The sequence below is a fragment of the Rattus norvegicus genome, chromosome 1 (assembly GCF_021556685.1).
Source record: "Rattus norvegicus strain SHRSP/BbbUtx chromosome 1, alternate assembly SHRSP_T2T, whole genome shotgun sequence".
NCBI classification, from domain to species: Eukaryota; Metazoa; Chordata; class Mammalia; order Rodentia; family Muridae; genus Rattus; species Rattus norvegicus.
In genome coordinates, this window is record NC_141534.1 from 34,216,593 (window position 1) to 34,231,475 (window position 14,883).

The 14,883-nt window shown below is 46.1% G+C and overlaps 1 long non-coding RNA gene across 1 annotated transcript in view; it reads left to right on the forward strand.

Annotated features, from left to right (window-relative positions):
- The first annotated feature begins 1,847 nt into the window (after nucleotides 1-1,847).
- LOC148006904 (uncharacterized) overlaps nucleotides 1,848-14,883 on the forward strand; it is a 66,316-nt gene continuing 53,280 nt past the window's right edge. Inside the window, exons 1-2 of the long non-coding RNA XR_015644938.1 lie at nucleotides 1,848-2,135; nucleotides 7,456-7,495. This is a non-coding gene — a long non-coding RNA (uncharacterized LOC148006904). The remainder of the gene's footprint in view (nucleotides 2,136-7,455; nucleotides 7,496-14,883) is intronic.

Here is a 14,883-nt window from a genome sequence, read left to right on the forward strand (position 1 = left end):
GACAGCAGATGGGTGATCTGACTTCCAGTGACTTGGAACTGTCTGGGATCACACTGTTCAGATGGGACCCTTCTATTTATATAGCAAATAATCATATTATCAGTATGAATTTAATCCTCTAATTTATGTATTTAATCCTTTAATGGATTCCTTTGAGTTAATTTTTACACTCGGTGCACAGATTACCAGTCTTGTGGGGTTTGCCTTTTTTTTTTTTTTTTTTAAAAAAAAAACTTCCTGGAAGCTTTTATACACATTTTTTAAACCTCTGAAGCACTTTACTTTTGTTTTGATGAAATCAGATGCAGATCTAGGCACATATGCAGAAAATATGTGTGAAATATATCCAAGCCCTTACCATCACCAATTTGCCTGTGCACAGAATGCTCTGTGTAAGTCTGCCCCAGATGTGCAGTGGAGCTTGTCCATCTGTCCTTTATCTCTGTCAGGATGATTTCCACCTCTGTTCCCTCTGACTTCAGCACACTGGGCCAATGCCTCACCTTTTTAGTCCTCTGGTCCCTTCTAATGTATGCAACCTGTTATCATTTTTTCCTTTTCTCTACTCGGCTTTCTTTCAAACTGCTTCCTTGATGGTTTGTCACACTGGTTGTGGCTCCGGGGCCTGCTTATTCTGGAAGGCTCCTCCATCAGACACAGATCTATGGAGTGAATTTGCCCTTCTACAAACGTCAGACGTTCACACTCAATGACACCTTTTCTAATGCACTTTGGAATTTCAGATCTCATGTTTGCCTCAAGCAGGTGTGTGTGTGTGTGTGTGTGTGTGTGTGTGTGTGCATAGGTACACTGCATGTATGGTACTTTGCTCATGCATGTGTGTGTGTGTGTGTATGTGTGTGTGTGTGTGTGTGTGTGTGTGTGTGAGAGAGAGAGAGAGAGAGAGAGAGAGAGAGGTGGTATGTTATGCCCTATGTATATGTGTGGTGTGTATGTGTATATATGCTACAAGTGTGTCATGTTTTATATGTTTATGTACTGTGGGTGTTATAGTATGGGTGTGTTGTTGTATATCATGTAGTGTGTGTATGTAATCTTTGGTAAGTGGTATAGGGTTTGTGCATGTGTGGTGGAGTGTTTATATGTGGTATATGTATGCATGTGTCAGTATGTATGTATGCTTTGTGTGTGTGTGTGTGTGTGTGTGTGTGTGTGTGTGTGTGTTAATTCTCTCCGTAGTGGCACACAAATGCTGGTGGCAAATACTGCCCCTTTTTCCTCCTGAGAATTAAGTCTCTGTTAGCAGCTCAGCTCTTGACAAAGAATGGTGAGTGAGTATCCTGTTGGTCCTTGCATAGGAAGGGCTCTTGAGTCTGCTGCTCAGCAGGTCTGGGCCTTGTCTCTGTAGGACAGTTCATCTGAGTCCCACTTCCTCCCGGACTCTGCTGCATAGGAATGCGAAGTTCATTTTGCATGAAGTTATGATCTTTGGATTTTTTCCCTGACTTTACTGTCATTGTTCTCTGGGAACAGTTAGCAGAGAGTATAGTAAGGAAAAATACTGAAGCCCTATGTCCCATCCTGCTCAGACCCCTCAGCTCTTTGGCGATGATGTGTGCCCTGGATACTCTTCCGTCGGCATTAAGCTACTGGAGGTCATGACTGGGTAAACTCACTTTCCTCTTGAAATGAGCACTTTTAGAGAGAGAGCAAGAAGAGCTGCAAGCTCCAAGGAAGCCTGCCATCTGTGCCCTAAAGCTGGTTCACTGGGGGAAGTAATCATAGAAAATTAAAGGACTCTGAGATAGTTGCGGAAGTTTGCATTCACTGGAGACATCTCAGTTGTGAAATAGATAGACTTCCTGCTCACTTTGTAGACTGCACTTCCTTGACGAGCAGGTCCCTGCTGTTGCACACTCCTCTGTTCTTTGCACACTGTCATCGGACCCATTAGAAACAGTATTTAGAGGGAACCATATGGCTCTGTGCTGACTGCTGCAACTTCAATCACTTCAGACCAATCTGCCCACCTGTCACTTCTGCCATTGCGGTTTTCCTTTTGCTTTGTTGGCAGCCAACTGTTTGACTAGAGGACATGCTACTGTCAGCCATTATGAAGAAGGCCTCGGCCACATGAGGAAGATTCTGTCTGCAGAAGCGTGGGCTCTGTCCAGGTGAGGCAGGGTCTATATTTGTGAGTGGGGGATCTATAGACACCAGGGTGGGCTCTGTGTGTGAACTCCGGTTCTGGTCTGTGTTCTTGGTTTTTCCCAGACAGGCTTCTCAGTTTTTCTCAGAAGCTCCCCAGAGAGAAGTGTGGCCTGGCTTGGAAGTCAGGAGGAATACTACTTTCTGGCTTGCTCTGTGTGGCTTGCTTGGCCTATCCATGCTCTTATACCACCCAATCCGCACTGCCACTTTATGGAGATCTGGGCATGGGCCTTCGAGGTTTTGACTACGCTTCTCTAGATTTTAGCATAACTCTTAAAGAACACATACACAAAAACATTTTACCATTACCTTGTCCCTTTTTACAAGGTTTACTCACCAATAGCCCAAATCTTTATTTTTCTTTGCATGTGTAGTGTCCTTCACTGTCTCCCACTTACTGGGGCTCCAACTTTGTGGCCCATTTTACCCAATATGTCCCTTCACTTTGCCAGTCAGCTCCTGGGATGACTCTCTCAGGAATCCCTTCACTTTCCTGATCTTGGTGTTACCTCCGTTAGTCAGCACCCGGTTATTCATATTTTGTGAAAGCCAAATCTTTTACTGAGATTCGCCATATACCCCAAGTTCACTGAGTGAAGAAATCCAGGAAGCACAGTGGAAAACAGGCTTACACCCTCAGGAACAAAGAAAGAAGAACAAAAACAGGGACTGATTTAACAGGGTTACCATCCAGGTGTACCACCCAGGGCAAACAGAACAGAACAAAAGACTTCCAAATGCATCAGCAAGGCTCAGCAGGGGTTAAATACTGATGGGACCCAGGCATCTGTCCAACCAGGCACTTCCAGCAATGGGCTGGGCCCTCCTCCCACATCATCATTAATCAAGAAAATGACACACAGACTTGCCAAGGGACCAATCTGATGAAGACACTTTCTATCCTTCACTTCCTCTTGCCCAGTGAGCACAGTTTGTGTCAAGATGACAAAAGCCAACCGGCCCAGTGAGGTTAGAGAGATGTTGAGGACATTGGTTGAGGACATTTCTGAGATTTGGAATCCATCACCTCAGGGCTATTTATGGAGTTGTGTGTATGTTAACGTAGCATTAAGTGGCAAGAAGCTAGAAGTACTATTCACACTTGTTATTTTCCACGGCAGATGGACTGTTATGACCATGACTGTCATGAGGAGTCTGGACACAGCTACCCTGTCAGAAACTTCTTCAACTTTCCTTCTTCTATCAGCTGTGTGGCTTTACCCTTTGTCTTTCACAAAAATAAATTGTATTTTTTTCCCCTCTGTACATTTGCTAAGTCCGCTGTTTTTAAGCAACAACTCAGAAGCAAAGTACCTAGGGTAAGGCTTTCTTCAGATTCCAACCTAATGTGTTTTTTTACGACAGCTGCTACGGATGAATCTAATATTTATATGAGTATATTAGTAACTTAGGCTCCTGCCTGGGTTTCAGGTCTATGGCAGTAAAACAGACATGCTTTTAGGTCTGAGTGTGCATGGGTTTCTTGTGTCTTTGTTTCTCTTGTCGGGTAATTCTAATTCAGAAGCACTGAGTGCACACCGGAGTCGTGATCCCTTGTTGTGAGTTGTTCTGCGGTGCACTTCCCCTTTGAAATAGGACAGAAAGATCATTTGCAGCCTGTTTTAAATTGGTGGGTTTTTTTTTAACATAAAGGCATGATTCTAAGCTAGTTTAAATGGAATTCAAATTTATGTTTGAATATTGCAACTGCTTGCGACATTTGGAACACCCTCTTGCAATGTTTTATATTTTGGGTGCACCCTTTGTGTACGTGTGTGTGTGTGTGTGTGTGTGTGTGTGAGAGAGAGAGAGAGAGAGAGAGAGAGACAGAGACAGAGACAGAGACAGAGACAGAGACAGAGAGAAATAGAGAGAGACAGAGAAAGAGAGACAGAGAGAGAAAGACAGAGAGAGAGAGAGGGAGACTTTTCATGGCATCTTTAGTTCCTATTAAATGGCTTCTATAACACACACACACACACACACACACACACACACCTGTCTTCACAGACTATGTGTAAATAAGCTACAGAAAGCTGGGGGGAGTTAGAATACCACATGAGGCACAACCTTGCAGTTACCTCAGGCACTTGAGAAGCCACACTTTTAAAGTGGCCTTCACAGCCTGCTACCAGGTAATGACAGCCTTGAATATGAGCCTGTTGTGTGAACTTCTGGGGAAACGTGAAAGTCATGTCTGCCTCTGAGCCAGGACTGTGCTGACAAACCAAAGCCTGGTGCAAGCAAGCCTAGGTTGGTGAGTGAGATGTTATCGGGGCATACGTAAGGAGCATTGGATGGCCTAAGGGCAGCTTTATCTACTGAGGTTAAAACTCCCCCAGACTTTGCAGTGCCCACCAAGCTCCTGTTTTACTATAATCTTAAGTTAATGTGCTCCTGAGCAGAGGATGAAGCCATCCAGACACGGAAGTAAGCTGTGGATTCAGATATACTCTATTCAAACTCTTACCAGAAATTTCACAAGTATCAGACCCTGCTGGACTTGGTTTGGTGCAATTGGGCTGGCTCCTCATTTAAGCGCACAGGACTGAAGGGTGGTCAGTACACTGTGGACTTGCTGTGGACTTGTTTTGGTTAGTATTTGGAGGACCATCTTCACTATAGGCTATGGAATGCGAGTTTATTCTTTTCGGTGGGATGTGTGTAGGGAATGTCTTAGGAGTGTTGCTGGAGAAATGGTATGACACACTGGCTTGAGGGAAACCTTCAACAGCTTGACAATGGGAAGCTGGGGACTTTCATCAAAAATCTACAGAGATAAGTTCTGCGAAGAACCACAGAACTGTAGAAAACTAGAAAAGAGCCTGCGTACACTGAGCACTTCACTGTTGCCTACTCTGTTTTCCCACTCCCCACAGACAGAAGAGCTTTCTAATATCAGAACTGCCTCATGGAAGGCTGTGCCATGTCCTGTTGTCTCAAACAGCTGAGGGCAGGGGTGAGTTAGGTTTCTTTGGAGCATCGCTGGGAAGGGACACTCTGGTTTTGCTGCTGGCTTGGAGACTTTTTAAGCCTAATGAAGAGATTTGTGACAGCCATGTCTCCCTGCGCCCTGCGTAGATGAAGGAGGACAAGAGTTCTGACCATAACATGCTTTGGGTGGTAAAGCTCTTTTAACACCAGACCTCATAAATGCTCAAAACCTTGCAGCTGTTTTATTTGGTTCTTAAATTCTTACTCCCAACTCATAACTTAAAATCCTTTCTAGTAGGTCCACCATAAATTTTTATATTTTAAGTGATCTTGCTGGTATTTATCATGTGACTCTCCCTGTGTACCTGCACTCTCAGACCCTTCTTTATGATGATTGAGCCTGAATTCTTTGACTTACATTACTGTCCATCAATGTGGTGACCAGAGGTGCATGAGACCAGGAAGGAGTGGGGTTAGAGTCTCAGGTAGATACTTGACTCCTTCCCTGCACAAAAAGAGGGAGAAAGAGAAGATGGGAAAGAGGAAGAGAGAAAGAGAGACACAGAGAGATACAGAGAGAGAGAGAAAAAGGACAAAGAGACAGAGAGAGAGAAAAAGGACAAAGAGACAGAGAGAGGGAGACAGAGAATGACTGCTTTTAACTCACTGCTGAAGATTCCATCCTCTGCCAGGGGTCCCTCTGCACACTACTCTTTCCTCTGGATCTCTGATTTCTCCATGTCCTCCTTCCTTTAGAACAAGGTTCTATACAGTTGCTGCCCCTCCACCCTGCTCACACTGCTGACATACTTTCACTTGTCACTCTTCTGGTCATCCCCCACCCCAACCCTCCTACCCCTGTGAACACTGTGACTCACAATTCAGTGGGTTCCATAAGGCAGATAGGAAGAAGAAGCTTTGTGCCAGACTGGCCAGGATCACAAAGTTAGTAGCTGACTCAGTCTGTGAGTGATGGTGTCTCTTAATTTACCCCACTGTAATAGGACTCTAAAACAATAAAGGCTTATGTCAAGATTAACATGGGACAGAAGCTAGTTTGCAGAGGAAAACCAAGGTCCCTTGTCACCTTAGCATCCTTTATGGAGCAGAACAAGCATGAGACAGAGCTCATAAAATACATATGAGAGGAGAGGGGGCAGAGCTAGAAAAGATGCTACGTCCATGGGTAGATGGTTGGGGGCTCTTTCCTCAGCTTGCCGCTGACTTCCGACTTCTGTCTTCTGATTTCCAACTTCCAACTTCCAACTTCTGTTCTTGAGAGCTCTTTGTCCTCTCATGATAAGCTGTTGATCTCTGTTCCAGGCCTAACTTGAAAGGTTTGACCTTGTTTTTAAGCATCTCCTCCAGGAAGTTGCTGGGATTTTTTTTTTTTTAATTCGGAGCTGGGGACCAAACCCAGGGCCTTGTGCTTGCTAGGCAAGCGCTCTACCACTGAGCTAAATCCCCAACCCCATTGCTGGGATTTTTACCTAACCTGTAGTATATTTTCTCTTAATCACTAATAAAGCTGTCCTCAGGCTTCCTTTTGAGACTGTTTCTGAATTCTTTTATTAATCAGAGTAAGGACTGCCAAAAGAATCCTCAGTTTCCCCAGCAACACCACCTCTTCATTTTTAACACCTTTCTCTTTTCAGAAACCTAGTTTCTCACTGAAGTCAGAAGCGAGCTTGATCTCTCATTCACTTAGGAAACACGTGGGATGTCAAGAGTGCTTCTGCCTTGTGTACTTGTGTTTATTCTCTTATCACAAAGTACGCTGAGCTCACTGACAAAGGGCAGGGCATTAAGTTAAAATTAATAGGTAACAGCATGGAGATTGGAAGTCTGTGGTGTAGCTGGTGTGATTCATTGCTCTAGCCATGACCAGACTAAAGGTGTAGGCTAATCAGGCCAGCTGTGCACACCCCCAGATGCACTCTTACTAGGGACATGGTGGATGGCCCTTCAGTAGCTCAGAGCAGGCAGTGGACAGTGAAGGTTCTAGATTGCAAGACATGCTGTAGAGGTAGATCTATGCCTGGGTCAGGTGGTAGGTAGAACAGATACTTCTGGAGCATCATGTCCACCTCTTCTCACAAGTGAGTCTCTCACCCCAAATTCCAAGTTCACTTTCCATAGAGTGAAGGAAAGTCCCCAGATAGGAATAGCACTTTCCCCTGAACCTTCTACCTGGCTGGTTAACTGGTTGGAATATCAATGACCGTGGGGAGGTTGGAATTGTTGAAGGCCCAGATCCTAATCATAATTTATCTTGGACAATCTTTAACCTCCTCTTTAGCCAATCTCTGCTGTCCTCTGTGTCTGACCAAATATCCTTGTAACTAACAGGTAAAGAACCTCTGGATTGGCAGTATCCATGAAACCCAGGGTAAGTGCATCATTAAGCATCATCTGAGGCCCATAGGAGAGTTCCCTGCTTTGCTCCAACCCACCTATCTGATGTTTTCAATGATGTTTTTGAAAAGTAGCACAATTTATGATTTCCTTTGTTTATTCCTATAAAAATGTCATCAAACTGGTACTACATTTGAACATTACACTTGGGGAGACTTAAATCTGTGCTACCAGGTCATGGTCACTCATATTGACTTTAGAACAAGCTATTTTATTTGCCCTTGGAGGTGAGAATTATTTTTGCATTGACAAATACAAGCCCTGAGTAAACCAACAGCCCAAAACATACTTGGAAGTGCTCTTGGGTTTACTGCATAAACCCATTAATCACAGGGCAGTGTAACACAGGGGTCAATCAAACAGCTATTAATCATGGACTGAGAGCCAGGTCTTGTGCTTTGAAAATACACAGAAAAGAGAACTTGTCTCTAAGTGCAGTCAGCTGCTGGAGGCCAGGGTGCAGCAGCCAGCAACTCCCTCAGTTCTCATTTCCACAGCTGAGCATAAACTGAAAACTCTGATATGCGGAGTGTCTCTAAACAAAACTAAAGGTAACCACTGATGGTCAGTCTTCTCAGTCTCTGAACCCACCTCCACAAGATTTCCTGGACCCAAGATGCTTGAATCGGCCTTCTCACAAGCTTCTTTGGTTCCAACATGCTTCTTCTGACCAAGAATTTGCTGGGAATGGAGAGTATAAGTTTGAATGAACACAAAACATGTCACAGGCTAAGGTCCCGAGACAACAAGGTCCTGAGAGGCTTGCAGAAGACATGATAGGATAGTAGATGACAGGTTGTAAGTAGAGGAGAAATAATATTGGAGATGAAGTCAGGATGGATCCAGCCAGGCTCTTACTGTTAGAGAGGTGGGCGGTTTGAATAAGAATGACATCATGCACTCATGTTCTGAATGCTTGGTCATTAGAATGTACACTACTTGACAGGTATTAAGAAGTATGGCTTTATTGGAGGAAGTGTGTCACCAAGACTGAGCTTTGAGTTTCCAGAAGCCCAAGTGGTCCCCAATTTCTCTCTTCCTGCTGCCTGGTAATCTGAATGTAGATCTCTCTAGCTCCATGTCTGCCTATATACCATCATGCTTCCCATTGTGATGACAATGGACTAAACCTCTGAATGAAAGCAAGCCTCAATTAAATGCTTTTTTAAAAGTCAGTTGCCTTGTTCATGGTGTCTCTTCACCAAAATTGAACATTGAATAAGACAGAGGGGGTTAGAGTGACCACAAGTTACCTTAGTTGAAGCTCTATGCAGCCAGCGTGCTCAAGGGCAACCTTTGGGAAATGTCAAGGCTGATGTAAAACCTGAAGTAGGTGATCCAGGTGAAACTGGGATGGGCAGAAGGAGAGGTTCTCAGTCAGGGCAAGTATAAACTCAAAGGAAAAGAGAGACATTATCAGTCCCAAAAAGTTTGGTTTCTATAGCAACTCTCTGGCCACTTTCTTTCCAGATCAACAATAAATGCACACGAAAGACTCCCATCCATATGTGTCCTTGTAAGTCCAGGGCTTCCTGGGCTATCCAAGTAGAGCTTCATGTGGCTGGCTCATCCTCTTTTTCCTGAGGTGTGCAGGGAGACCTAAATTCAAAGTGTCCCTGAGTCTGGACACTGCTCCTAAGACAAGCAGCAGGTGACAACAGTAGCCTTGACCTGTGTCATTATACATCCAAGTTCTCCCTGATGCCTGATAATCTAAACTTCTGTTTCCCAACCTGACAGCGATGGAGGCTAAAAGAAGTTCATACCAGCAGTCTGTCTTTGTGATTCTCATTCTAAGAAATAATAAAGGAAATAGGGAAAATACATTTTAATAAAAAGCAGAGGAGAGGGTGATATGAAGAAGTAAAGAGAGAAGGAGTTGTGGAGGGAGGAGGAGAAAAAGAGACAGAGAGATTGCCAAGTCATTTGGGCTGTTTTTTTTCCACAAAGATATAAATTCTGCCTTTTTCTTTTAGCTCACGCTTCTTGCTTAGCAAGTATTTTTATTAATGGGCAAAAATCCAGAATTAAACAGTAACATGATTATGGCTTCCTGCCAAACTGCACCTCACACTTGGCTTAGTACTCACTGTCCATGTGGATGAGCAAGGAGCCCAGGAAGGGAAGAGGGACAAGACTTCCCATGTTCTAACATGGGTGGCAACTGTCTCACACTGATCATTATTTGCTCCAGAATATGTTTAAAGTTGAGGTTTAAAAGAAAGAAGCAAAAATATTGAGCATATGCGAAATTGCATGGGTGAGGGGTTCTAAACTGGGGCAGCTAGCAGTAAACCCCTGCATGGGAGACTCTTTAGGGAGCAGGCTTAGCCCACCTTGCTTAGCGAGGGCCTGGTGAGATAGCTTCAAGGCTGGCACAGAGCTGTGAGTAGAGGTGGATACAGATGACACTAGTGTCTTCCTGGGACAATGGTCTGACCCAGGAGAGAAGGGTGATCTTTGAACTCAAGGATCAGGTAACCCAGAATAGGAAGGGGTTTCCTCAGGCAATGGCAGCAAGTAGCCTCGGGCATGGAGTGGGCCTGTCCTCGGAGAAGAACCCCTAGCCCAATATACAAGACAGAGATCAGAAATCTCATCACAACAATGCCATTGGGGCTGCTAGGAGCATGGCCTGTAGGCAGAGAATGTTTCTGCTCATGTCTATGCATGGAGAAATTGTGTTATTTGATTTCATTTTAAAGTAACTTTGCTGATCAACATGAGAAGTATTGGGTTTTATTATGGCATTCCTATATGCATGCCATTCCAAATTGGATCCCTAGCCTCACTGTCCTCTGATGCCCCTCTCTGGCAGGTTCACTTCCTTCCCCAGATCTGTTTTCTGACCATGTGTGCTCCAATGTCTACTCACTCCCTGTGATGGTTTGTATATGTTTGGCCCAGGGAATTGCACTGTTAGAAGGTATAGCCTTCTTGGAGTAGGCATGTCACTGTGGACTTGGGCTTTAAGATCCTCATCCTAGCTGCCTGGAAGCCAATATTCTGCTAGCAGCCTTCAGATGAGAATGTAGAACTCTCAGCTCCGCTTGCACTATGCCTGTCTCAATTAAATGTTGTCCTTATAAGAGTTGCCTCGGTCATGGTATCTGTTCACAGCAGTAAAACCCTAAGACACACCCATTCCCTTTCTGCCCTCTCATGATCCCTTGCTAATTTCATGGCTTATCTTAGAGGACAGCATAGCCAGATACTCAGTTAGCAGAGAACCAGCTGAGCATAAGAATACAGGAACCAAGGTGATCTAGGGAGCCAGGAAGATGGGTTCACATAAGGAACAGGTTCAGACAAGGTTGATCCAGTTCACTAGCCCAGGCATCAGCATGGATGCCTCCAGGGGCCTTTTAGATGAGGTCCCTCACAACCCCCTTGGTCTTAAGGAACTTCTCTCAGTGTGGAGTTAAAAGTGCCTGTATCTTGACTGTATCAGCCAGGGTGAGCATTGCTAAGCAGGGGCTTGGTAAAACAGGTGGGAAGCTGAAGCAGCTCCTGATGCACTCTGCACTCTGCATTCCACACTGCCAGAGCCTGCCTGTTACAAACTGAACTTGGAAAATGTTCCACATCTATTCTGTGCTGGACAGACACATCCTGAACTCTGGTGAGGATCATGGGTGGGTGAGGAAAGGCAGCTGAGGTGAAATGGCGATTTGTTGTGAAGGCTCCGGCTGGGGAAAGCATGCTGGAAGGTAGTGCAGCCAGCACAGCACAGCACTGCTACACAGCTCAGTTCAGCACAGCACAGCACAGCACAACACAACTCAGTACAGCACAGCACAGCACTGCACTGCACAGCACAGCACAGCACACACAGCACAGTACAGCACAGCACAGCACAGCACACACAGCACAGTACAGCACAGCACACACAGCACAGCACAGCACAACTCAGTACAGCACAGCACAGCACAGCACACACAGCACAGCACACACAGCACAGCACAGCACAGCTCAGCACTGCACAGCACAGCACAGCACAGCACACACAGCACAGCACACACAGCACAGCACACACAGCACAGCACACACAGCACAGCACAGCACACACAGCACAGCACAGCACAGCATAGCACAGCACAGCACAGCACAGTACACACAGCACAGCACACACAGCACACACAGCACAGCACAGCACAACACACACAGCACAGCACACACAGCACAGCACAGCACAGCACACACAGCACAGCACAGCACAGCACACACAGCACACACAGCACAGCACAGCTCAGCACAGCACACCACAGCACACACAGCACAGCACACACAGCACAGCACACCACAGCACACACAGCACAGCACACACAGCACACACAGCACAGCACACCACAGCACGCAAAGCACAGCACACACAGCACAGCACAGCTCAGCACAGCACAGCACAGCACAGCACAGCACACACAGCACAGCACAGCACAGTACAGCACAGCACAGCACAACACAACTCAGCACAGCACAGCACAGCACACACAGCACAGCACAGCACAGCTCAGCACAGAACAGCTCAGCACAGCACAGCACAGCACACACAGCACAGCACAGCACAGCACAGCACACACAGCACAGCACACACAGCACAGCACACACAGCACAGCACAGCTCAGCACAGCACACCACAGCACGCACAGCACAGCACACACAGCACAGCACAGCACAGCTCAGCACTGCACAGCACAGCACAGCACACACAGCACAGCACACATAGCACAGCACAGCACACCACACACCACAGCACAGCACAGCACAGCACAGCACAGCACAGCACAGCACAGCACACACCACAGCACAGCACAGCACAGCATAGCAAAATCTCCAGGTATCCAGGGAGGGTCCCTCATTTAGCAGAGAATCTAGGGCTATCCTTCCCTGTGATCCCACCCTCTTCCACCCCAGCCCATGGTATATGTGTCCTTTGTCCCCCTTTGTCTCACGAACACTGGAAGATGCCTGGTGTGCACAGAGAAGGAGACATAGCCTCCCACTGTCTGGGCAGGTAGACATAGGAATCCGCTGTGAAGGGGTTCTTACTGAACATCCACCCCAGACTCTGGAACAGCTGACCACAGGCAGTGAAAAAGAGTTGCTGGTAGCTGGTGTCTTGGTGATGATGACAGCACCAGGAAGGCATGGCCACATGGTCTGCTACTGCAAACCAGCTTTGCACTGGAATCAGTTTCTGATGTGAGTATGAAGACATATCTGAGACCATAAATTAGATTCTAGGAATCTCTAAAATGAAAGCCAGTCCAGACCAGGAAATGGTTGTGCTGGGGAGCTGGAAGGATTGGGCTCCTTGTTTTTCTATCTTCGGATTCAATAAGGAAATAAGGCCCAATATTATTACGGCAAAGGGTCTTGGCCCTCATGTGCTTCAGAGTTGAGCCCCAGGCGACTGGGACAAACATGGTTTGGAAGTTCTATAGTGGAAGCGGTGGTACAGGCAGGCACTGTTCCTATCTGGCTCCTAATCCCAAGGAATTGAATTTCCTGAGAAAGCTCTAAAGAACAAGAGGCAAGGGTGTGACACACAGAGGCAGACACACGTCAGCCAAAAAACACTGCCTGAGAGAGGAAGGGAGGTAGCGGCTGGGAATCATTCCTTCTTCAGCTTGCAAAAGGCCATCGAGATAATTAAATAACACCGTGTCAATAAATCCCTGCTGTCCCTGTATCTCCCTGGCATCACCATGGTGAGGAGAGGGAGAGGATGGCACAAGGTTCCGCTGCTGTTGCTGCCCTGATAATGAATGTGGTTACGGATCTAAACCCAACTGCACCACCTCTGGAGAAAAGCAGCCAGGCACAACAGCAATAAATAAACAAAAGTTAAGCGGGGAAGTGAGAGCCACCAACTCAGCCCCTTGACAGCACGGAGATAATGTGACAAACACAGGCCAACTAATACCACCCAGTTTTCCCAGACTCAGTCACTCAAGATTTCACAGCGTGTGTATGAATATGTATATATGAATGTGTGACACGTGTATACATGTTTGCTTGTGTTTCTGCAGGAATTTTCTCCTTTGTTTCTTTGGTCTGCATGGCTATCAATGTTAGCATTAATTTATGCGACCAGTCCTCTCATATGAGCTACTACTGGGGGGGCATACCCAATAAGGTACTTGGTGGAGTACCTCTTGTGTAGTGTAGGGTTGATTTCATCTCAGGAACGGAGATAAAATGTCTGAGGCAGAAGCCTTAGGTGTGGGAGGCAGTTACTGGAGAGTGGACAGATCGCGCCGCCTTGCTGTGTATGCTTCATGCTGTAAAGCTAACACAGGGTTGTTCTCCTGCAGACAGTACCATAATAGCTGTGGTAACTGGCCTTTGTACTGGTGTGACTGAGTTCTGAAAAAGCAAACCCCAAGAGAGGAGAGATTGGTTCTAGCTCATGGCTTTAGAGATTTCTACCCATGATCATTGGCACTTACATTCTTGGCCCCTAAGGTGACACAGAGGGTCATGGCAGAGAGGGGTTTTCCATGTCATACCATCTAGGAAGTAGAAAGATGGGGTCCACAGATGGGGGCCATAAGAGTGCCTAATTTGGGGTTGGGGATTTAGCTCAGTGGTAGAGCTCTCAAGTGCAAGGCCCTGGGTTTGGTCCTCAGCTCTGGGGTGGGGGGCAGTTCCTAATTTAAAAAAGCAAATACCTGCCCTTCAGAACACACCCATTGTAAGCCACTTCCTTCGTCCTGCCTGCCTCCTAAGAGCACACTCAACTATGAACTCATCAATGGATTATAACGTTGATAAACCAACAGTCACCTCCCAAGCCAGTCTCTTCCCAAGCTCCATTAACTAGAAACCAGTTACCCAATACACAAGCAGGACAATGGATCACTGTCTTGGCTTTCTGGAGCTATCATAACAGAGCACACAGCAGGGCTGACAGGCCATTGGTGAAATCCCACACAGTTCTGAAGGCTGGAAGTGCAAAGTAAAGGAGGTTCTCTTCCTGAGTGTAAACAGTACCTGCTCTCTATAGCCCAGTTATTCTTTACTCTGTGTCTTCTCTGATCTCTCTATGTAGAGCCAGCAGCTATGTTGTGTTAAAGCCCATATCCTCTCTGTTAGCGATACACTCACCTAATATCTCCATCTCCACAGGCTGTCATGTTCTGAAGGATGAGGGGTTGTGGATTCAACATGAGAAACCAGGAGTCAGAATTCATCCAATACTCAGGACACATCCTGCCAGCCACTTGTTTCTTAAGCATAGTGGTCCAGGTCTTGACATTTGGACCACAGTAATGGACATGCAAACACCCTGCCTAGTCAAGGCTTTGTTGAGTTTTATCCAGCCCCCAAATCTCTGATGCCATAGGAGGGCATCTGTGC